This window comes from Cavia porcellus, unplaced genomic scaffold, assembly GCF_034190915.1.
Source record: "Cavia porcellus strain 051 isolate PalLab524CR breed Dunkin Hartley unplaced genomic scaffold, mCavPor4.1 scaffold_17, whole genome shotgun sequence".
NCBI classification, from domain to species: Eukaryota; Metazoa; Chordata; class Mammalia; order Rodentia; family Caviidae; genus Cavia; species Cavia porcellus.
In genome coordinates this window covers 45,898,831-45,921,967 of record NW_026947500.1, presented here as the reverse complement: position 1 = coordinate 45,921,967, position 23,137 = coordinate 45,898,831, and the positions used below count along the sequence as shown (strand labels likewise).

Below are 23,137 nucleotides of genomic sequence, written 5' to 3'. Positions count from 1 at the left end.
CTGTCGTTCTTCCAGTGAACCTGCTTGGCTCCTTTATCAAAGATAAGGTGGTTGAGTGTGTTTGTAGTTGTGGTTGTATCTTCTAATCTATTCCATTGATCTTCGCCTCTGTTTTGATTCCAATACCATGTTGATTTTACTACTGTTGCTTTGTAGTATAATTTCAAGTCAGGGATTGTGATGCCTCCTGCTTTGCCTTTGCTGCTTAGAATTGCCTTTGCGATTCTAGGTCTCTTCTGGTTCCAGATGAAATTTAGGAGTGATTTCTCTAGATCTATAAGGTATGTTGATGGTATTTCTATTGGGATTGCATTGAATCTGTATAAGAGTTTTGGGAGAATGGCCATCTTCACAATGTTTGTTCTTCCTATCCATGAGCAAGGGATGTCTTTCCATTTTCTGAGATCATCTTCAATTTCCTTTTTCAGTGTATTATAGTTTTCAGTGTATAAGTCTTTCACTTCTTTCGTAAGAGTAATTCCTAAATATTTCATTTTTTTGCTTGCTAATGTGAATAATCCAGTTTCTCTTATTTCCCTCTCTGTGATTTTGTTGTTTGAGTATAGGAATGCTATTGATTTCTGAGTATTGATTTTGTATCCAGCCACATTACTGAATTTATTTATTGTATCTAAGAGTCTTTCAATGGAGCTTAGGGGATCTTCTATGTAGAGTATCATGTCGTCTGCAAACAACGACATCTTAACTTCTTCTTTTCCTATCTTTACCCCTTTTATTTCTCTTTCTTGCCTAATTGCTCTGGCTAGTACTTCCAGTACTATATTAAATAGGAGTGGTGATAAAGGACATCCTTGTCTTGTGCCTGATTTTAAAGTAAAGGCTTTCAACTTTTGGCCATTTAGAATGATGCTGGCTGTTGGTTTGTCATAAATGGCCTTTATTATATTGAGGTAAAGACCATCTATTCCAATTTTCTGTAGAGTTTTTATCATGAATAAATGTTGGACCTTATCGAAGGCTTTTTCTGCATCTATAGAAATGATCATGTGATTCTTATTTTTGGCTTTATTGATATGGTGGATTACATTTATTGATTTGCGTATGTTGAACCATCCTTGCATTCCTGGGATGAATCCCACTTGGTCATGGTGTATAATCTTCTTGATGATTTGCTGGATCCTATTTGCCAATATTTTATTGAGGATTTTTGCATCTGTGTTCATTAGGGAGATCGGTCTATAGTTCTCTTTTTTAGTTGGGTCTTTCTCAGGTTTTGGTACTAGAGTAATATTTGCTTCCAGGAACGACTTAGGAAGGATTGCTTCCCTTTCAATTTCATTGAATAGTTTGAGAAGTGTCGGCATTAGGTTTTCTTTGTATTTCTTGTAGAATTCTGCAGTGAATCCATCTGGGCCTGGGCTCTTCTTGTTGGGTAAGGACTTAATTACATTTTCAATTTCAGTAACAGAGATTGGGTTATTCAACAGTTTTACATCCTCTTGATCTAGCTTTGGCACTTCATATGCTTCTAAGTATCTGTCTATTTCTTCTGTGTTATCAAACTTTTGAGAGTAGAGGTTTTCGAAATAGGTGTTGATGATCTTCTGTATTTCTATTGGGTCTGTAGTGATTTCTCCTTTTTCATTTCTTATTGCATGAATTTGAGCTTTTTCTTCCCTTTTTTTAATAAGGTTGGCTAGGGGCTTATCGATTTTATTTATTCTTTCAAAGAACCAACTCTTTGATTTGTTGATTCTTTGGATTGTTTTCTTAGTCTCTATTGCATTGATTTCTGCTCTGATTTTTATAATTTCCTCTCTTCTTCTGGCTTTGGGCTTGACTTGCTCTTCTTTTTCTAGCTGTTTGAGGTGTAGCATCAAGTTATTTATTTGTATTCGTTCTGTTTTCCTGATGTGGGAACTCAGTGCAATAAATTTTCCTCTCAGGACGGCTTTCATTGCATCCCACAGGTTCCGGTAAGTTGTATCTGTATTTTCATTTTCTTTTAGGTATTGTTTGATTTCTTCTTTAATTTCTTCTGTGACCCACTGATTACTCAAGAGTGTGTTATTCAGTTTCCATGTGTTTGTGGGATTTTTGCAGTATCTTTTATCATTAATTTCTAATTTCAGAGTGCTATGATCCGATAACATGCAAGGGATGATTTCAGCTCTTTTGCACTTGTTTAAATATGTTCTGTGAGCTAATATATGGTCTATTTTAGAAAATGATCCATGTACTGCTGAGAAGAATGTGTATTCTGATGTTGTTGGGTGGAACATCCTGTATATGTCTATCAAACCCATTTGTTCACAGGTATGATTCAGTTCTGTTATTTCTTTGCTCATTTTCTGTCTGGTTGATCTGTCCCTTGGTGTCAATGGCGTATTAAGGTCTCCTGTTACAATTGTGTTACTGATAATTTGAGTTTTCATTTCTGTTAATAATTGTTTTATATAACTTGGTGCTCTGGAGTTTGGTGCGTATATATTTAAGATAGTTATCTCTTCCTCTTGGAGTTTTCCCCTTACAAGTATGTAGTGACCTTCTTTGTCCTTTATGGTCATTGTTGGTTTAAAGTTCACGTTGTCTGCAAACAGAATGGCTACTCCTGCCTTTTTCTGGATTCCTGTTGCATGAAGAATTGTTTTCCATCCTTTGACTTTCAGTCTGTGAGTATCCTTCTGGGTTAGATGGGTTTCCTGTAAACAGCATATGGTTGGATTTTGTTTCTTGATCCATTCTGCTAGTCTGTTTCTTTTGATTGGTGCATTGAGACCATTTACATTAATGGTTATTACTGTTAAATGCTGGTTAATTGTAGGAATGTTATCTCTCTGCTGTTGCATCTTTATCTTTCTGTTCTGTTTAATTATTTGCTTTGCTTAGTGGTTTTTTCCTTTGTGTATCTAAACTGTCTTTCAATATTTTTTGCAGGGTCGGTTTGGTGTTCATGAAGTTCTTCAGCTGTTCTTTGTCATGGAAGTATCGTATTGCACCATCTATTTTGAATGATAGTTTTGCAGGATATATCAGTCTTGGTTGGAAATCATTTTGCTTTAGGATCTGGAATATTTCACTCCATGCTCTTCTTGACTTTATCGTTTGTGCTGAGAAGTCTGCTGTGATTCTGATAGGTTTTCCTTTATAAGTGATCTGTCTTTTCTCTCTGACAGCTTTTAGTAATCTATTCTTGTGTTGGATTTCTGGGATGGTGATTATTATATGTCTGGGTTTAGTTTTATTTTGGTTATGAGTGTTTGGAGTTCTATATGCTTCACTGATCTTGATGTCAGTTTCTGATCTCATGCTTGGGAAATTTTCAGCTATTACTTCTCTAAATATCCTCTTGACATCCTTTATGTTGTCTCCCTCTCTTTCATTAATCCCTATCATTCTTATGTTATTCTTCTTTGCATCGTCTTGCAGTTGTTGAATTGTTGTTTCCTGATTCCTTGTTATTTTTAAAAGATCTTTCCTTTCCTGTTCACTAGCTGCAATCCTGTGTTCAAGGTCTGAAATTCTATCTTCACTTTCCTTGAGGTGGTTTTTACAGCTTTCAGTGGAGTTTTTTATTTCTTGTATATCTCTGTACATCTGCATTATGTATTCTGTTTGTTTCTTATATTGCTCGTCTAGGGATTCTATCTTTTTGTTTAGTTCCTCCAATTTTTTAATTTTTTTTTTAATTTTTTTTTTAATTTAAGAGGAAAAAGAGAAAACCACAAAACAAAACAAAGTGGTGTAAGGGGACACGTAATACAGAACTATAAAAAAAAAGTAACAGTAAGAAATCACCTGTTAATAGATTACATATTATCATCTTGGAAATAGTTGCTCAAATCACAGTATCAAAGAATACAAAGTGGACATTCAAACAGAGAGACTGCAAACAGCTGTGTTCAGTGATCCAAAAACATTAATATAGTCAGCTATTTAACACCCCTAAACACACTTGCTGTTATATCCGTTAGAGCCTTTTTTCCCCTCTCTTTTTTACAACAAAATTTACACATTTTGGATTTTATTACTCCTTAGTTCTTATTACTTTTTTGGGGGGGGAGAGAATACAGTCAAATATGGCAAAACAAAGCTGTCAGTCAAAACCAAGGATAGACTTAGCACATGATGTAGAACAGAGTACACGGTTATTAACAATAGTTATCAACGTTGTCTCTTGTTTCCTTAAAAAGATTTGTCTATCTCATTAGATATTATAAAGTTGGACAAAACAGTAGAGAACAAGACCAATAAAACTTAGGCATTGTAAACATTACAGGATTTCCAAAGGAGACAATAGTCAAACCAGAATGGGCATCTTAGTGAATCTTATTGCCTTCAAAGTAGTTGCCTATACCCTCAGACTTGATACTATCCCACAGAATGGAACAGAGTCTAATCAGTCAAAACAAGATCGTGGGAGCATTACACGACTTCAAAACAAGTTAATAGGAAATCGAAAAGAGTTACTATTATATATCCTAATTTTTTAAATTTTTCCCTTAATTAAAATAAACATAAGAAATAACTAAATAATTTTTTTAAAGAATAATAGTTACCATAGTGTCTGTCTTTTTCCTTGAGATATTTGGATAAAACTTCATATACTATAGCTTCAAATATTTCCATATCAAGAAGCCCAGAATAAAGCCTTTCTAATTAATAAGTGAAAATTTTATAAGGCTTCAAGGCCACATAATGGGGAATCATGATTGCCACATATTTTCATATATTTGAATCATTACTTACATTAGGGAAACTATTCGGTATTCATACATGCGAGATTGATTTATTTCACTTATGAGTATGGTCTCAAGCTGCGCCCATTTATTGATAAATATCTCAATGTGATCCTTCTTTATAGCTGAATAATACTCCATTGTATAGAAATACCACAACTTTTTTATCCATTCCTCAGTTGATGGACACTTGGGTTGTTTCCAAGATCTGGCGATTACAAATTGTGCTGCTATAAACATAGGTGCACATAAATCACTGTGGTATGATGCTTTCAGTTCTTCTGGGAATATGCCTAGAAGTGGAATAGCTGGAATAAATGGGATTTCCAATCCCAACTTTTTGAGAAACCTCCAGACAGACCTCCACAAAGGCTGTACCAGTCTACACTCCCACCAACAGTGCAGGAGAGTTCCTTTTTCCCCACATCCTCTCCAGCATTTGTTGTTGTTGGTTTTCTTGATCCTGGCCATTCTTTCAGGAGTGAGATGGAATCTCAGTGTGGTTTTAATTTGCATTTCTCTGATGACCAATGATGATGAGCATGTTTTCATATATTTATTTGCCATTTGCATTTCTTCATCTGAGAATTGCGTATTCATCTCAGATGCCCATTTTTGGATTGGATCTTTGAATTTTGGAGGTCTGAGTTTTTTTAATTCTTTATATGTTTTAGACAAGAGTCCCTTGTCTGAGAGAGAGTTCACTAAAATCTTTTCCCAGTTTGTGGGTTTTCTTTTCACTATGCTGGAGATTTCTTTTGACATGCAGAAACTTTTTAATAAGAAGTGGTCCCAGTTATTGATTCTGGGAAGTGTTTCCGTGCGGTTTGAGTCCTGTTCATGAATTCTCTACCTACTCCTATGTCTCCAAGGTTTCTACCCACTTTGTCTTCCAATAGATTTAGTGTTTCTGTTTTAATATTCAGATCTTTGACCCATTTAGATTTTAATTTAGTACATGGTGATAGACATGGGTCTAGCTTTAGTTTTCGGCAAATGGAGAGCCAGTTTTTCCAGCACCATTTATTAAAGAGACTGTCGTTCTTCCAGTGAACCTGCTTGGCTCCTTTATCAAAGATAAGGTGGTTGAGTGTGTTTGTAGTTGTGGTTGTATCTTCTAATCTATTCCATTGATCTTCGCCTCTGTTTTGATTCCAATACCATGTTGATTTTACTACTGTTGCTTTGTAGTATAATTTCAAGTCAGGGATTGTGATGCCTCCTGCTTTGCCTTTGCTGCTTAGAATTGCCTTTGCGATTCTAGGTCTCTTCTGGTTCCAGATGAAATTTAGGAGTGATTTCTCTAGATCTATAAGGTATGTTGATGGTATTTCTATTGGGATTGCATTGAATCTGTATAAGAGTTTTGGGAGAATGGCCATCTTCACAATGTTTGTTCTTCCTATCCATGAGCAAGGGATGTCTTTCCATTTTCTGAGATCATCTTCAATTTCCTTTTTCAGTGTATTATAGTTTTCAGTGTATAAGTCTTTCACTTCTTTCGTAAGAGTAATTCCTAAATATTTCATTTTTTTGCTTGCTAATGTGAATAATCCAGTTTCTCTTATTTCCCTCTCTGTGATTTTGTTGTTTGAGTATAGGAATGCTATTGATTTCTGAGTATTGATTTTGTATCCAGCCACATTACTGAATTTATTTATTGTATCTAAGAGTCTTTCAATGGAGCTTAGGGGGTCTTCTATGTAGAGTATCATGTCGTCTGCAAACAACGACATCTTAACTTCTTCTTTTCCTATCTTTACCCCTTTTATTTCTCTTTCTTGCCTAATTGCTCTGGCTAGTACTTCCAGTACTATATTAAATAGGAGTGGTGATAAAGGACATCCTTGTCTTGTGCCTGATTTTAAAGTAAAGGCTTTCAACTTTTGGCCATTTAGAATGATGCTGGCTGTTGGTTTGTCATAAATGGCCTTTATTATATTGAGGTAAAGACCATCTATTCCAATTTTCTGTAGAGTTTTTATCATGAATAAATGTTGGACCTTATCGAAGGCTTTTTCTGCATCTATAGAAATGATCATGTGATTCTTATTTTTGGCTTTATTGATATGGTGGATTACATTTATTGATTTGCGTATGTTGAACCATCCTTGCATTCCTGGGATGAATCCCACTTGGTCATGGTGTATAATCTTCTTGATGATTTGCTGGATCCTATTTGCCAATATTTTATTGAGGATTTTTGCATCTGTGTTCATTAGGGAGATCGGTCTATAGTTCTCTTTTTTAGTTGGGTCTTTCTCAGGTTTTGGTACTAGAGTAATATTTGCTTCCAGGAACGACTTAGGAAGGATTGCTTCCCTTTCAATTTCATTGAATAGTTTGAGAAGTGTCGGCATTAGGTTTTCTTTGTATTTCTTGTAGAATTCTGCAGTGAATCCATCTGGGCCTGGGCTCTTCTTGTTGGGTAAGGACTTAATTACATTTTCAATTTCAGTAACAGAGATTGGGTTATTCAACAGTTTTACATCCTCTTGATCTAGCTTTGGCACTTCATATGCTTCTAAGTATCTGTCTATTTCTTCTGTGTTATCAAACTTTTGAGAGTAGAGGTTTTCGAAATAGGTGTTGATGATCTTCTGTATTTCTATTGGGTCTGTAGTGATTTCTCCTTTTTCATTTCTTATTGCATGAATTTGAGCTTTTTCTTCCCTTTTTTTAATAAGGTTGGCTAGGGGCTTATCGATTTTATTTATTCTTTCAAAGAACCAACTCTTTGATTTGTTGATTCTTTGGATTGTTTTCTTAGTCTCTATTGCATTGATTTCTGCTCTGATTTTTATAATTTCCTCTCTTCTTCTGGCTTTGGGCTTGACTTGCTCTTCTTTTTCTAGCTGTTTGAGGTGTAGCATCAAGTTATTTATTTGTATTCGTTCTGTTTTCCTGATGTGGGAACTCAGTGCAATAAATTTTCCTCTCAGGACGGCTTTCATTGCATCCCACAGGTTCCGGTAAGTTGTATCTGTATTTTCATTTTCTTTTAGGTATTGTTTGATTTCTTCTTTAATTTCTTCTGTGACCCACTGATTACTCAAGAGTGTGTTATTCAGTTTCCATGTGTTTGTGGGATTTTTGCAGTATCTTTTATCATTAATTTCTAATTTCAGAGTGCTATGATCCGATAACATGCAAGGGATGATTTCAGCTCTTTTGCACTTGTTTAAATATGTTCTGTGAGCTAATATATGGTCTATTTTAGAAAATGATCCATGTACTGCTGAGAAGAATGTGTATTCTGATGTTGTTGGGTGGAACATCCTGTATATGTCTATCAAACCCATTTGTTCACAGGTATGATTCAGTTCTGTTATTTCTTTGCTCATTTTCTGTCTGGTTGATCTGTCCCTTGGTGTCAATGGCGTATTAAGGTCTCCTGTTACAATTGTGTTACTGATAATTTGAGTTTTCATTTCTGTTAATAATTGTTTTATATAACTTGGTGCTCTGGAGTTTGGTGCGTATATATTTAAGATAGTTATCTCTTCCTCTTGGAGTTTTCCCCTTACAAGTATGTAGTGACCTTCTTTGTCCTTTATGGTCATTGTTGGTTTAAAGTTCACGTTGTCTGCAAACAGAATGGCTACTCCTGCCTTTTTCTGGATTCCTGTTGCATGAAGAATTGTTTTCCATCCTTTGACTTTCAGTCTGTGAGTATCCTTCTGGGTTAGATGGGTTTCCTGTAAACAGCATATGGTTGGATTTTGTTTCTTGATCCATTCTGCTAGTCTGTTTCTTTTGATTGGTGCATTGAGACCATTTACATTAATGGTTATTACTGTTAAATGCTGGTTAATTGTAGGAATGTTATCTCTCTGCTGTTGCATCTTTATCTTTCTGTTCTGTTTAATTATTTGCTTTGCTTAGTGGTTTTTTCCTTTGTGTATCTAAACTGTCTTTCAATATTTTTTGCAGGGTCGGTTTGGTGTTCATGAAGTTCTTCAGCTGTCCTTTGTCATGGAAGTATCGTATTGCACCATCTATTTTGAATGATAGTTTTGCAGGATATATCAGTCTTGGTTGGAAATCATTTTGCTTTAGGATCTGGAATATTTCACTCCATGCTCTTCTTGACTTTATCGTTTGTGCTGAGAAGTCTGCTGTGATTCTGATAGGTTTTCCTTTATAAGTGATCTGTCTTTTCTCTCTGACAGCTTTTAGTAATCTATTCTTGTGTTGGATTTCTGGGATGGTGATTATTATATGTCTGGGTTTAGTTTTATTCTGGTTATGAGTGTTTGGAGTTCTATATGCTTCACTGATCTTGATGTCAGTTTCTGATCTCATGCTTGGGAAATTTTCAGCTATTACTTCTCTAAATATCCTCTTGACATCCTTTATGTTGTCTCCCTCTCTTTCATTAATCCCTATCATTCTTATGTTATTCTTCTTTGCATCGTCTTGCAGTTGTTGAATTGTTGTTTCCTGATTCCTTGTTATTTTCAAAAGATCTTTCCTTTCCTGTTCACTAGCTGCAATCATGTCTTCAAGGTCTGAAATTCTATCTTCACTTTCATTAAGGCAGTTTTTACAACTTTCAGTGGAGTTTTTTATTTCCTGTATATCTCTGTGCATCTGCATTATGTATTCTGTTTGTTTCTTATATTGCTCGTCTAGGGATTCTATCTTTTTGTTTAGTTCCTCCAATTTTTTATCTGTGTTTTCTTTAGATATATTTAGAATCTCTTTCATTTCTTTTATCATTTCTTCTTTTATCTGGGAGATTATTTCGAGTTTGAATTTCTTTAAAGCTTCCTGGAGTTGTTTGTCAACTTCAGTAGCTATTATGTCCGATATATGAGGTGGATGGGATATATTTTCTTCTATATACATTGCTCCTAGGGTTTCCTGAGATGGGCTGGAGGTTTGAGGTTGTAATTTGGTCTTTCGTTTTGTCATTTTGTATATTTCTGTGTTTCAAGTGTTATTTGAATGCTTCCTCAGGATCTGTTGAAAATCCCCTTCTATGCTTGGAGCTACTGAGACTCTGACACCGCACTACCCCAAGCCATTGGGCCTGCAGAACCAGTGTCCCTCCTCTGCCTGCTCAGAACTCCACAGTTCCAGACAAGCTGGGCCTCAGGGACACTGTGCGCCCACCTGCCCCTTGGAAGATCCACAGCTCTTCAATTGCAGCCGGGTTAGGGTGCTCTCCACAGGCCGCAGTGCCTCAGGAGCCTGTGATCCCTCCCTGCTTACAGAGATATCCACAGTCCTCTAGGCAAAGGAAGGGACTCAGCAGACTTCCAAGTGTAGCCGGGGGGGATGGGGAGGCAGCTGTAGTGGCCTCTAACCCACTGCTCCACTTCACTGCACCCAGAAGCCTGGGGGGTCCGGAACAGTCTGAGATTTGGGCAGACTGTGCTGGGCACTCACCACAGGCTGAGGTGCCTCAGGAAGCTGCGATGCCTCCCTGCTTGCAGAAGTATTCAGTCCTTCAGACAAAGGAACGGGCTTCTGCAGGCACTCCGGGTCCGCCCAGCTCCGCCTTTTAGTTCCTCCAATTTTTTAACTGTGTTTTCTTTAGATATATTGAGAATCTCTTTCATTTCTTTTATCATTTCTTCTTTTACCTGGGAGATTATTTCGAGTTTGAATTCCTGTAAAACTTCCTGGGGTTGCTTGTAGCTATTATGTCCAATATTTGAGGTGTATTGGCATACATTTTCTTCTATATACATCACTCCTAGGGTTTCTTGAGATGGGCTGTAGGTTTGAGGTTGTAATTTGGTCTTTTGTTTTGTCATTTTCCTATATTTCTATGTTTCAAGAGTTATTTGAAAACTTCCTCAGTGTCTGTTGGAAATCTACTTCTATCTTCACAGCTCCTGAGACTCTGGCACCCAGTTCCCCCAGGCTGCTGGTCCTCTGAAACCAGTGCCCCTTTTCTGCCTGTTTAGAACTCCGTAGTTTCAGATAAGCTGGGCTCCAAGGACACTGTGCGCCAGCCTGCTTGCTGGAAACTCCACAGTTCTCCGAGTGCAGCCGGAATGGGAAGGTGGATGTAGGTGCCTGGGGCCTGTTTAGCCACTTCACTGCACCAGGAAGGCTAGAGGGTCCTGTAAGTCTGGGCTTGGGGCCGAGTGCACTCGGCACTTACCGCAGGCCACAGGGCCTCTGGAACTGATGATGCTCACCTGCTTGCTGAGAGATCCACGGTCCTCTAGACATACGGGGAGGCAGATGCAGGTGCCCCAGACCCGCCCAGCCCTCACTCTGCACCCAGAGGGTGCAAGAGTCCCAAATAGGCTGGGCTCCGGGGATAGTGTGCGCCTGCATGCTTGCTGGAAACTCCACCATTCTCGGAGCGCAGCCTGAATGGAGAGGCGGATGTAGGCCCCTCAGACCCAGTTAGCCACTTCAGTGCACCCGGAAGCCGGGAGGGTCCTGAACAGTCTGGGCTTCAGGCAGAGTGCTCTGGGGACTTACTGCAGGCCGAGGGCCTCTGGAACTGGTGAGCCTCCTGTATTTTTTAAAATTTATTTCTTCTCTAGATATGTTGAGCAACTTATTTTCTAATGTTGTTATTTCTGTTTTTACATAAGACATTATTTCTAATTTGATTTCCTCTATAGCCTCATGGATTTTTTTTACTTCATTTGCTATCTTTTCAGAGATGCCTGGTATATGACTTTTACAGTCCTCTATTTCAGTATCTCCTGTACACACTCCTGATGGACTAGATGTTTGAGATTGCATTTTGCCTTTTATTTTGGCATTTTCACCTTTTGGGTAAATATTTGGTTTTTAAATCTCAACAGTCTCAACTGTCCATAGTGTGAGTTTTAGGGTCCAACTGTGTGGTTGATGTTTGTCCAATTGCTGGGCACCACAATGTAAAGGAGAGCCAGTCACCTGAATTCCTCCTACAGAGCCTTTTGGGTGAGTTCTATATTCTTTCTGGGCTAATTAGCTTAGAAGTATTGATGTAGGTCAGCTCTTAGTTCATGCTGTTGCTGTGTCTTGAGGTTGTTGCAGGTCACTAACTCTCCCTGTCTATAGTGTTTATGCCAGTTGAGGCCCTACTGTGTCACTGGAGGTCTCATAAACTCTTTTAATGTTCTCCAAGTTGGCAGAGGCTTTATTGGTGCACTCCTCAATCTGTCTGATGTTCTCTCTATGGAGCAGGGGATTACCCACTCTCTTGCCAGGTTCATCAAAGGCTTATAGTTGGAGGGAGTTTCACTTCCACTCTTATTTACCTCTATTTTAGGGGCATACTGGCCACACTGACTGGAGCCTGCTGAGGTCTTCTGCTTGGGTGAGGGGTTCCTGAGTCTCCCATTGATCCAGCATGGTAATCTTATGTAACCCAAGGTTCTGGGAGAAGGGGTTGGATCCAAAGATCCTCTGCAGTACTAGGTCTAGGAGGTGAGTGGGTTCCCCAAGGGACAGGCCTGCAGTGGTAGTCTAAGACAACCCAGGTCTGCCAGGGTGACCCACATGTTCCCACGGAGGGACAGGCTCATCAGTGGCAGTCCCAGACAGCTAGGTTTTGCCAGGGCTTCTCAGGTGTTTATGGCCCCAGAATGTGTTTTATCTCTGAACCTGTGCAGAGAATTCCTTTCTGGTCTTAACAAAATAATGTAGCACTTGGGGGCAAAGATGCAGCCCAGAAGCCCTGCACTGGAGGCCAAGATGGAGAAGACCTCCATGGCCACCATCACCTTCCCCTTGCTGCTGTGGTACACGGGGAGGAAGGTGATCCATACACTGCAGAACACCAACATGCTGAATGTCAGGAACTTGGCCTCATTGAAAGTGTCAGGCAGGTTCCTGGCCAGAAAAGCCACAGTGAAGCTGAGCAGGGCCAGGGAGCCCAGGTATCCCAGGACACAGTAGAAGGCAGTGAGGGAGCCCTTGTGGCACACAATGATGATGTGGCCATGTTCAGAGTGGGGATCTGTGTCAATGTAGGGTGGATTTACCCCCATCCAGATGCCACAGAGAGTGAGTTGAAACAGGGAGCAGATGGGGATGATGTAGTTTGGTGCCCCTGATACCAGGAACTGCCTCATCCTTCGGCCTGGAGCAGTGACCTTAAAGGCCAGCACCACAGTAATAGTTTTGGCCAAGACAGTGGAAACAGCCACAGTGAAGACAACTGCGAATGTGGTCTGCTGGAGGATGCAGGTGGCTGTGTTGGGACGGCCAATGAAGACCAAGGAGCAGAGGAAGCAGAAGGTGAGGGAGATGAGCAGGGTGTAGCTGAGAGTCCGGTTGTTGGCTTTGACAATTGGAGTGTCTCGGTGCTTCACAAAGAGCCCAAGGACAGCAGCTGTGAGGACAGTGAGACTCAGGGAGGAGCCAGCCAGAGCTTTTCCCAAAGGATCTTCATAAGCCAGAAAGGTCACAACTTTTGGAAGACAGCGATTTCTCTGAGTGTTGGCATACTGATGATCTGGACATTTCACACACTGCTCCATATCTGTTTTGAAATTCAAATTGCCATAACTTCAAGTTCCTTCTTTTTTCTTATTCATAGACATAGATTAAGAATCTTTAAATTTCCTTTCTTTTTTCCTATTTCATATTACTTTTTGCAATATTGGAGGTTTGATTGAGCACCTGAGCTAAATTCACAAGTTTTATATTTTGACACAGTATATAATTGAGTCACTATATTCCCTAGATTGAGATCCAACTTCAATTGTTTTGCAATGCTCTCAGAGTGCTGTGATTACAGACATTCACCATTATGTACACCTGGCTTTTCTTTTGTTTCTATGGACATCAAGTAAAAGAATGCCATAGAGAAAATGCACCCCCAACAATACTGCCCATTTCTTAAATAGTGAAGAACATTATTATTTTTTCCTTATTAATTTGTCATATTCATTAAAATATATTTTTAGTTTCTTTAAAGATTAATAGACCTATTTATTTAAATAAAGCCTCTGAGTGTGATGCCCTTTGGGATTACTTCAATGAACTATCACTGATTGAAGGACCAACATGTTTGCTGTATACCAATAAATTACATGTATGAGAAATAGTACTTAATGTCAGGCAGAGTAAGTATGGCCACCTCACTAAAGTTTGTATTTTGCACCAAAAAAAGAAGGATTACAATGTTTAAGCCAGTAGATTTGAATCAGTGGCTAAAATGCTAAGTACTGCTATCCTCCCTTTACTGAACATTTGCATCCACAAATGTGCTTTATTAAACTACTTATTTCCTTTTTTTTGTGAGATGCTTTCTTTAGCTAAATGATGATATTCTTCAAAACTCCTAGAAGATTTACAAGTAGGTACCTAATACTTAAGATGTAGCCAAATGTAATTTTTTCTTTTAAAAACAAAACAACAATAAAAATAAAAACAGTACAGAATTCAAACAAAATAATTAAAAATTAACACTAATTAACATATCATGTATTGTTATCTTCCAAGTAATTGTTCAGAATACAAGATTTAGGCATGAAAAAAATGACCAGAACAAACAATGGAAGTACAAATTGTTCTTTCTGATGAATTAACAGATTAGTAGTATTGTTATCTCTGCTGTGTGTGTGTGTGTTTTAGTTTGGTCTATGTGGATTTTTAAGTTACACATTCAAAATTAAGTTATACACTGGAAAAAAAAACATCAGTCATATTTCTTCCTTTCCAAAATATTTCCTTTGTTTGGTTGCATTTTCCTGAACCTATTGCTGTGTAATTCAGGTTGGCCCTAAACTTGTGGTGAGTTATCTGGTATAAGTAGCTTGGGAAGTTGTTGTTGTATTTTTTTTTTTGTACCAGGGATCAAACTCATGACCTTGCACTTGGCCAGGCAAGCACTTATGCCACTGAGCTAAATTCCTGGCCCTCTTGTCCTATTGTTTCAAAAACTGAGTCACAAAATATAAAGTTTACTTTAAGATTTTATAAGTACCATGATAGGATTTAGACAGTTTGTTTCTGGTCCTAGTGTTTTTATTTTGAAGAGAATAAAACCAAAAGAAATAAAACAGTTTAGAGACAATCAAAACAAAACAATGTATGTGATACAAGACATCAAAACAAGATAGAAGGAAACCAACAATGTCTACCATGATGCCTCTTGCTATCTTCAAAATAACTTCCATAGCATCATGCACAATAAAATCAAACAGAACAGAACAAAACCAATCAAAACAAAACAGTGAAAGCAATACAGGACTTCAAAACAAGACAACAGGATAACAGTAGCCACCATAATGTATCTTTGTTATCTTCAACGTAGCTGTTTATACCATCAGAAATAATAAAATCAAACAAAACAAATAGAACAAAATCAATAACAAGAAAACAAGTAAAGCAATATAGGACTTCAAAACAAGATAATAGAAAATCAAGAATGGCTACTCTAATACATTTTGTTATTTTTGAAATGGCATGCCATCAAATATGAAAAAATCAAAACAAAACAGAATAAAATCAAGCTGAACAGAACAATGAAAACAATGCAGGGTTTCAAAACAGGATGTAGATTAACAATGGCCACTACTGTCCCCTCTAGACATCTCCGTCCCTTTCATTTTCACATCTGTTGTGCATTTTGGATTGCACTAACTCCTTCAGTTTTTTATGCTAGGGAGACAACACGATGTTCACCTACGTGACTCTGAACCATTTCACTGCTGAGCATGATCTCAGGTTGTGTCCATTTACCTACAAGAACCTCAAGATTATCTTTCTTTATAGCTGAGTAACTTTCCATTGTATAAAAATGCCATAACTATCTTATTCATCCTGCAGTTGATGGGCAAACTATCCCTACTTTTTTCTGATTCCGTGTCACATAGAGCATTGTTTTCTCTCCTTTGACTTCTAGTCTAAGAATTTCCTTTTGAGTTAAATGGTTCTTCCTTTTGAGTTAAATGTGAATAAAGCCTATTGATGGATCTTGTCTCCTGATCCACTGTCTATGTTTCTTTTTATTGGTGAATTGAGGCCATTTACATTAATGGTTGTGGCCAACATGCACTGGCTCATCTCTGTCTTGCTATTTTCCTGTCATTGGCTGCCTCCTTTTCCCCTCCATTCAACTGTCTGCCCTGCTCAGTGATTCCCGTCTGCCACTGTTTCTGGAAACATGGTCTTTTTAAAAATGTCTCTTTAGAGTATTCTTCAGTGTTCATTGTAGGATTGTTTGGTGGTCATGATTTCCTTCAGTTATTCTTTGTCATGGAGGTATCTTGTTTCTCCATTAATTTTGTTTCTTTTTTTTTTTATCGGTACCAGGGATCAAATTCATGACCACCTCTTGCAAGGCAGATGCTTATGCTGCTGAGCTAAATCCCCAGCCCTCTCCATTAATTTTGAAAGATAGTTTTTCAGGGTACATCGATCTCGGTTGGAGGTTGTTTTCTTTCAGGACTTGAAATACTTCACTACAAGCTCTTCCTGAGTTGATTTTTTTTTGAGAAGTCTGTCATGATTCTGATGGGCTTTTCTTTATAGGTGATCTAATTTTTTCCTCTAACATCTTTTAATATTCTGTTCTTGTGTTGAATTTCTGGGATCTTGATTATTATATGTCTGGGTATAGATTTACTTTGGTTATGGCTAGCTGGAGTTCTATATACCTCATTTATATGAATATCATGTCATTCACCATGTTTGGGAAGCTTTCTGCTATCACTTCTGTAAACAGAATTGTACTATCATTTGTGTTGACCCCTGATTTTTCACTCACACCTATTATTCTTAAATTATGTTTCTTTGCATCATCTTGCAGTGATTGTCCTGTTATTTCCTGGTTCCTTGTTATTTTTAAGAGATCTTTCCTTTTGTGATTGCAAGCTGCCCATCTTTCTTCAAGATCTGAAAGTTTACCTTTAGTTTCTTTCAAGTGGTTTTGCCAGCTTTCAATGGAGTTTTTAATTTTCTGGATATCTCTTTGAATCTGTTTTATGCATTCTAAATCTGTCTTATATTGTTAATTCATGGTTTCCCTCATTTTCTGATGCTTCTCTATTTTTTAAATCTATATCTTCTTTAGAGGTGCTTAGCAATTCTTTTTTTTTTTTTTTTTTTTGGTACCGGGATCAGACTCATGACCACATGCTTGCAAAGCAGGTGCTTATGCCGCTGAGCTAAATCCTCGGCCTAGCAATACTTTTATTATGTTTTTAACTTCTTCTTTTACCTGAGATAGTATTTCTGTCATAATTTCTTTTGTAGCCTCATGAAGTTGTTTCTTTAAATCAATTGTCTTTGTTTTAGAGACTTCAGGTATCTGATTCCTAGTCTCTTCCATGTTTTCATCTCCTGGATTTTCTGTGCTTGGGTTGGGGTTCAGGGACTGCCTTTCATTTCTTTGTCTTGACATTTTCTTGGGTTCTTCCAAACAAGTGGGTAGTGGAGTCCCAGGCACTTCCTGCATTGGCTACAGTTTCTCTAGAGTGTGACTATTGGGTTCTCCTGGCCAGTGTTGTCTATGGGTATCCAATGGTAGCACTGGGTGTGCTGTTGCTGGGCTGGCTGCTGCCTCCCTACCGAGCTGGCTGTCAGCAAGCACTGGCTTCCTATGGTTGCTGGGATGCGTGACTGGGCAGAGTGGGCTGCTGCCTGCCTACCAAGCTGGTTACTGTCTTGGTCCTAATTTTGCAAGCATTGCTTTTCTTATTATTTTAAGTTGTGGAAATGGGTTCAGTTTTGTTACATATTTTTCACATACAGATATCATTTCTCTATTTCCAGAAACTAATATATTAATTGTATTTCATAAACTGAATATGGACTTCCTGAATATACGTCTCAATGTGGAATGAAATACGTAAGTTTAGTTCAGTCATAAGAAGTGGTCTGTCAAGTCAGTACCTTATGATGGAATTTTCAGCTATGACAAAACAATCATTAATGCTGTTCTTAAAGTCAGCACATAGTCAGAAGCATCAGACTCTCAAGTGTTCACAAATTTTACCACTAATGCTTTTACTCAACATAAATACTGTGAGAAAATATTAAACTATGCACTCAAATTTGTTAGACTGGTTACTATGACAATTCTTTATTTTCTTTAGGACTTTTGCTGATGAATTTCCCTGTGAATTTTAGTTTAAGTAAACATTCGTATCTATTGATGTTGAATTATTTCTAGTGTATTTATATAGGAATTTAATGCATATATGCACATATCATCTACTTCTTGGTCACAGTATTGTATTATTTTGCCATTTTTCTTTTTTATATGTTCAAATATATTTGGATTTTATAATTATTTTTAATAGAATCAACTTTAATTTTATTTTCTTTATATATGTCTTTTAATTGTTTAGGATTCCCTGTTACATTGCTTCCTATCTGTTATTTTATTTTTGTTTAATTTCTTCTTCATTTTTAGTTTGTGATGAGTATTTAAAGTGCAGAACTTGCTGAGCATAATTGTACATCCCTGTAATCCCAGCACGTGGGAGGATAAGGCAGGAGAATTGCCATAAGTTTGAGGGAAGCCTGGGTTCCATAGTGAATTCAAGTCCAACTTGAACTAAAAAGCAAAACCCTGTCTAAAAACAAAACAAATAAAATAAAATGTAGAACTTCAGTATTTCTGCACTTAAATATATACAAAAGCACATTAGTATGCATAGTATAGGATGTACATTTGTCCCTAAAGCTTCAACTCTTTAGATTTGGTGTCACTGTCTCTGTAAATGGTCTTTGACACCTTCCAAAATGTAGACAGCATCACTGAGGAAATCCCTTCATCTATAAGCATATGACCATTGCAGCTGTGTGGCATGAACTGTAACTCGTCACATAGGTCATGTCTTCCAGTCATGTGTGAATTCATGAACAGTGCTGATAAAAACTTAGTAATGGGGGCTACACAGCATTATAAGCATGTTTACATCAAAGATATACCTCTGTTTCAAACAAAACAAAATCTCTTAGAGGACCCACTTTGGTCAAGAAAAGTGCTAGGAATTGCAAAACTAGAACATGCTGGGTCCTTGTCTTTCTGTGATGGAAATGTAGTTTCAAAAAAATGCAAAACTGTTGGCACTTAGTAAGACTGTACTTTAAAGTTCATGTGAGGGGTAGAACTTAGAAAAGCTGTGTGGGGAGAGAAGGTGCGTGCCTGTAACGCCAGCCAAGCTGCAAGCTGATCACACGTGTGAGACAAACCTGGGGAAATTCAGTGAGTCTATCTAAAAAAAACAAAATAAAAGTGACTGGAGTTTGCTCAGTGGCACAGCTGCCCTTGATTCACTCCACAGAAATGCGAGGAAAGAGGGAAAAAGAAGAAAAGGACAGAAAAATAAAAAATCAATAAAGGAGCATAATTTAAGGCATAAAGTGTTTTTAAAGACATTGTAGTACTGAGCAGAATGAATAAATTTCAAACTTTAGGAAGAAAGATGTTTACTACCAATGGTGTCTTCTACAAGATTTTTCCCTGCTTTTTGGATGGATCAGTCAATGTAAAACGGGAGTGGGGAGCTTGTCCCTCAGGCAGTCTTACCTGTGCCATTGGTGATCTCGTTCTCCAGGCAAGGGTTGCAGTCAAAACAGCAGGCAGGCTTCCCCTCCTGAGAGGATTTCCTGAACCCAGGGTTACAGCTCTCGCTGCACACAGAGCGGGGAGTCTAAAAGAAACCATGTACACCCGTTACTTCTTAGGGTTTTATCCTCAGAATTAGAGGAATAATCTTAATTTGTATACATAAACAAATACAACTATGGAATTGAGTGCCACATCTATTTTACTATATGAAATATACAAACATACACAAATTATGATGAAATGCATGTTTCTCATTCATTAGAAACTGTTCAATGATTCAAATTAAAAAATGAATCATTCATCTTAAATATTTCTCTCTTTCATGGTCAAATCTGGGACAAAGTACCTATAATAATCATGATGTTATTTATAGTTAATGACATGCATTATCTTTGGGTATCACACACCTCTGTGATCGTGGCAGCCCACTCTATCATGTCAGCAGACAAAGACAACTGTTGGCCAAGAGGAGCATGGGGGGAAAACATTCCTACATTGACCTTGAGTCTAAGGCCTTCAGGAAAATTCCAAGAATTGAGAATGTCGTACTCTGCATGCAGCTTCCTTTCATCATTCAAGTTCACTTGGTCTCCAGCAAGATTATTAAATTGGATATTCTTCAGAAAGGGGTGGAGCTAAAAAAGACACATCATCCCATGGTGAACAGGGCTCCACGATTAAGACAGAAAACATCAATATAGGAACAAGTGGCTAGTGGCTTTCATTTTATTTTCATAATGCAACTTTAGCACTGACATCTAATGATATAGGAAAAATTAACCACTCTGGAAGTCTAAAATATCATAATGCTTAAAAAATGTCACTTTCAGTAGAAAATATTTCACCCAGGGTTATTTAAATAGTGAGTAATCATGTTAGGCAAGAAACCACCTCTGTCATCTAAGCTTTCAATACTTATTTTCTCTCAGTTCCCACAGCATCTATCCGCAAAATGAAATTATCATCATGAGAGGTTTCATAATTAAAAGAGAAAATTCATATAATATCTCAAGCTTATGATTTAGAGTCATTTTGGTTCATAAAGAACTACAAATTTTTCACTGCCCATTAAGCACTTGATGAGACTTTTGAAGAAATATTAGGTAGGCAAGGCTTTGACATTCCTTAAACCAAAGTAATGATCTTGCCTCCTATGTGTGTTCATCTTGAGAGTGGTTTCTGGGTTGGTGATCATTTCTATCCAGATCAATATTTACCTGCTTAACAGTTACCTGGTGCACAACTTCTCATACTGTTGGAAAAGAATTTCAAACATTCTCGATGCAGTGCTTTGGAAATCTTAGACACCCTGATGATAGTGCATGCCACCCAATGGAAAACACAGTACCTGCCAGGCAGAAAACTCCATCGCTTTTTTACTTCCAACTTCTTGTCTTTGTTCTTGCTGAAGAAGCATCGCATGGAGGGCATGGGCCACTGCCTACGCGGCATTGTATATATTGTAACTCGTGACACTCATGGCTGGGTCAAAATGACTCACAGGCAGCCATGCCAGAGAGGCATTAGGTGTACAGTTCCTCAGTGCACAGTCAGAGTCAGAGAATGAGCAGTGGACATTTTTGTGCCAATACATAGTGAGGTAAGTGTCTTCTGGGTATTTGAGAGGGTTGGCTGCCTGGACAAAATTTTTAAAACCAGAAATCTCTTCATGGTGATTGGAAAAAATGAGAGTCCCATGGAATGGGTCAAGTATGAAACTGGTCCCAGTCATGTCAGCTTGCCATTGTGAGTTTGTGATCCACACTCTCCATGTCACTAAATGTTGCCCTATGTTATAGTTTACTTTATTTAAACCACCACTGTCATAGTAAATGACAACCACGTTCACTAGTGATGTTTCCTTTGTCAGGATGTCAGTGGACTGTATACTTGAGACATACGACACAAGAGGAGTTGGAATAAATTTCACAAATGCTACACACACTCTGTTCCTGTCCATCTCTGCTCTCATGTCTGAGAGAAAGTGAAGACCTCTATGCCCTTCAGTGATGACCAGTCCCACCCAGGTCCAGCCAAAATGAAGCATCAAGGAGACCATGCCGAGGGCCAGAGATGCATCCTTGGGGGCCAGTTGATACAGAGAAGGAAACTGGGCACTGTCACTCAGCATAGGGTCAAATGAGCCAAAGGAAACCTAAAAGGAAAAGAATTGGAAACAGTCTGTAGAAAATCACTGATACAAACCAAAAGTATCAGAACCAAAGTATAGTAAATAACAGCTGGAAATAGTGCATTTCAACCCCTACTACCATTTTTAATACCATTTTTAGAACGTAACGCATCAGATACAAACTTTCAGGAAAATTCATTGTATTGCTTTTTTCTCCTCCTTGTGCAGAGATAGAATTTACAGCTAACACACCAAGTCTCTGTGTACCTATTCTTTGAAATTATGCACATGGAAAGATGCATAAACCCAGTTTCTTTCTTTTACCTCTTTGATACTCATGAGAAAGGAACCAGCAAACACAGAGTTTCATCTTCCCCTGTCCCACAACCCTCACCTGTGGAAATTTGTAGAGCTCCAGCAGGCTTCCAGTGTGAGTAGCTGTGTCCCATGAGGTTCCTGTTAGCACTGCTATGGACTTGCTTTCTGTCCTACAGGAGTAATTGGGGATCTCATCCTGGCCTGTGAGCAAAATGAGGGAACTCTCCAGCATTCTCCAGTGACTGTAAAGGAAATTGTGGAACTCGTATCCCAGAGATATTGTCGATGTCCGCTCCCGGCCGGCAGGAAGGACACACGACAAAGTCTGGTAGTGGACAACCTTTTCTTTTTATTTTCCTTCTCCGTACAGCCTGCCCTGGGTTCTCCCAGCTGAAGCCTCCTCTGGTCCGCTCCCCGCGGCTCCTTTTGTGCTTCAGTCTGCCCCAAAGCCTCTACCGGTCCGCTCTCCGCGGCTCCTTTTGGGCTTTTACTTCTGGGCTTCTACCTGGCTTCTTCTTCCGCCCAGGGGTGGCACCGGTATATATACGGGTACAGTGTCCAATCATGTTAAAGTAAGCAAGGCAAGTTGATTGGCTAACATCATCAGTTGCCAGGCAGACTATATTGTTGAGCGGGTTGTTTACGCGGTAAGCAGGAAACTAACATATTCGATGGGAGGGGTAATCTACCTCAGGCTTTGCTCTTTACCACAGGCCGCACGTCCGCCGCGCAGGGCGAGCTATCACAGACGCGGCTCCCAACATCTCCCCCTATTTTATTTTTTATGAATGTGCGCATCGTAGCCCTTCCTGGACTGGGTGCAGAGGCTTATGCCCTATGTGTAGGTCCACCGTAGGTCCTTGGCTTAGACCCTGGTTGGCCATGCCATGGTCTGCCAAGGCCCTGAGGCCCTCGTCCTTTTTCTAGGGCCAGGCACAAACTGGACGGAACCTGGATGCACACAAGCTTGCACTCATTTCCTCTCCGTAAAGAAATCCCCTCGGAGAGAAATTTAGACCTGGGCAGCATCTAACAGTCCAGCGGCTTACGTGCAGGATGGGGTAGGGCCTGGCTTAGGTCGAGTCGTGCTGGGGAGGCATGCTCTTACCCGTCATTGACTCACCTACCCTGCTGTGTATTGTCACCTTATGGAGGAGAATGAGGGATGCCCGCCATATCTAGACTCGGTCGTGGGCCAATTGAGCAAGCCATGCATATGCCTGAGGATCTTCTTGTCCATTTCGGGCTACCGCTATTTCTATTCATCTTATTGGTTGGTCTGTGATGGATCTCCAGTAGGGCAGGTCTGATCTTCAGTCGAGGGCTTTGTTGCCCGTGTCAGTCTCTCCGGTATCCACAGTGGTTCTCGTCCCGGTTCCTGTGGGAAAACACAAACCGCGCCTCGGTTCCAGCTGACCACTGGATCCGGGCCCATCCATTGTCCTGTCAGGACATCTTTCCACTTCACCCACCCTTTATGGTTGGGGGAAGGGT

The 23,137-nt window shown here is 38.9% G+C and overlaps 1 pseudogene; it reads right to left on the bottom strand.

Annotated features, from left to right (window-relative positions):
* Nucleotides 1-12,254: 12,254 nt before the first annotated feature.
* Nucleotides 12,255-21,875, bottom strand: LOC100718620 (vomeronasal type-2 receptor 116-like; annotated as a pseudogene).
* Between the last annotated feature and the right edge of the window lie 1,262 nt (nt 21,876-23,137).